Here is a 2,567-nt window from a genome sequence, read left to right on the forward strand (position 1 = left end):
TTGAGCCACAGGCGCCGAGCCTCACTTCTATTTTCGTCCATCCCTGTTCCCAGTCTTGAGTGAATCCTTCCTGAGACATTCTTTCTGTGAGTAAACACACTTACGTGTTTACATTTTTTTCTTTACACAGTGATAATATACCATACTTACCATTCTATTAAAATTCTATAAGCATTTTTAGCTTGTTTGTTATTGCAGATTACTCCATGATTACATATTTTGATCTACCTAATTTTCTAAATAGCTACATGAAGTTCATTTGTGTAACTGAAGTCTAGTTCAGTCCGATACTGATGGACATTTTGGCTATTTTCAGACTTTTAGATGTCCCAAATCTATCCATGTTATAGCTCCACAGATTTATCTCTAGGATAAATTCCTAACAGTAGAATGGACAGATTTTGAAGGATATTACCTTGTTCATCTCTGAAGAATTTGTTGTCACTAACAATGTGATGTACAGTTATATAACACCCACAGGTATACAGTTCGTGTATATTTTTCCTAACGCAGAGATTTGCACAAAATATTAACAAATTGTTGTTTGTCTGAGATTGAGCAAATTTTCACTTTAAAAGTCATTTTATGTATTTAAGTAATTTTTTTAAGCTTCAGAATATTATGGAGTACACACATTTTGTTACATAATGTGCTTTTGTGTCTGAGGTATTAACCCTTCATTGCCTGAGGAAACAGTTACGGTCTCCTGGAGAATGACAGTGAACTGGACTATCAGGAACTTCATCAAGTGATGACTCCAATTACAGCTTTCGTACTAAATGTGATTTCAGTGCTTGAGTAAACGAACACATCTGGAACCTACCATGCAGTATTGATCTGGTGAATAGAACAGCTTTTTCTCTATACCCATTGATAAGGCCCAGAAGCAGTTTTTGTTCAGCTAAATGCTGTCACTATCCTTCCTTCAGAGTGATCAACTCTGCAGCCCTGTGTCACACTTTAGTTCTCAGGGATCTTGATTGCTTTCCCCTTCTACAAGATACCACACTGGTCTACCACATTGATGGCATTAAGCTGATTGGACCTGGTGAGCAAGAAATAGTAACCACTCTAGACTTACATTGGTAAGACATTTATGTGCCAGAGGTGGGAAATAAATCCAACTAAAATTCAGGGGCCTCTGCCTGAGTGATGTTTCTCGGGTTTAGTGGTTGGGGCAGGATGAGACAGGTCTTTGGTGAAGGATAAGTTGTTGCATCTGGCCTCTCCTACATCCACGAAAGAGGCACAATGCCTGCTGGGCCTATTTGGATTCTGGAGGCAATCCATTCCTCATCTGGGTGCATTACTCTGGCCCATTTTCCAGGTGACCCCCAAAGCTGCTAGTTTCGAGTGGGGTCCAGAACAGGAGGAAGTTCTTTAATAGGTTCAGAATGCTACGCAAGTCACTCTGCCCCTGGTGTCAAATGATTCAACAGATCCCCTGGTTCGGGAGGTGTCATCGGAGGATACAGATGCCGCTTGAAACCTTTGGCAGCTGCTATAGGCGAATCACAGTGAAGGCCTTTAGGATTTTGGAGCAAGACCTTGCCATCATCTGAAGATAATCACCATCCTTCTGAAAGACAATTTTTGGCCTAACTTAATATATTTATATCCTATTTATTCTGTTTCTCTGACTGACATAAAAAAAAAAAAAAACGGACTAAGAAGATTGATGAGGCACCCAGCAGGGATCTCAGAAATAGCTGGAAGGTTGGGGGGGTGGGTGGGTGGAAAGAAGACAGTGTATGGAAGTCCAAGCTGGAGAAATAAGGCTTTGTGATTGTCACTTTGAAAGATGGCTGACATTTGGGCTGCTGCGGCCCATGGCAATGCAGAACACACCCTGTAGGAGAGGTTCACAAATGCTTGCCGGGTGGAGGTGGTGAGGTAAACTTTGTCTCTGGGTGTTGCTGACAACCTGATTGAAATTTCCCTCTAATTATTCCTCCTAGTCCTTAATGCGATGTAATTTCTACCAGCAAGACAAGGAGAATTAAAAAGCCCAAACCTTCAATTGCCTGGGGGGTCCTCCTCATATTCTCTCAGGCCAATTTCTTCAGGTGTTTCGCCTGCACTCTCTCCAAGAATCTTGATAGTTTCATGTCTTAAGTTTAAATCTTTTATCCAGTAAGAGTCAACTTTTATTAATGGTGAAAGGTGTGGGTCCAGTTTCAGTCTTCTACAAGTCGTCAGCCAGTTCTCCTGGTACCATTTGTTAAATATCTGGGAATCTTTCCCCCAGTTTACATTTTTGATAGGCTTATCAAAGATCAAAGGATGATAAATGTCTGGGTTCATCTCTTGGTTCTCAGTTCTGTTCCATACATCTACCTCTCTGTTTTTGTGCCAATACCATGCTGTTTTGATCTGATCAAACTAAAAAGCTTCTGCACCTCTAAGAACACAGTAAGTAAAGCAAGCAGACAGCCCTCAGAATGGGAAAGGCTATTTGTAAGTTATGCTTCTGACAAAGTTTTGATAACCCAGATCCACAGAGAAGTCAAACTTATTAATAAGAAAAGAACAAGTAATCCCATTTCATTGTGGGCAAGGGACTTGAA

This window comes from Otolemur garnettii, unplaced genomic scaffold, assembly GCF_000181295.1.
Source record: "Otolemur garnettii isolate 467f Iridium unplaced genomic scaffold, OtoGar3 scaffold00124, whole genome shotgun sequence".
In the NCBI taxonomy this organism is placed as follows: domain Eukaryota; kingdom Metazoa; phylum Chordata; class Mammalia; order Primates; family Galagidae; genus Otolemur; species Otolemur garnettii.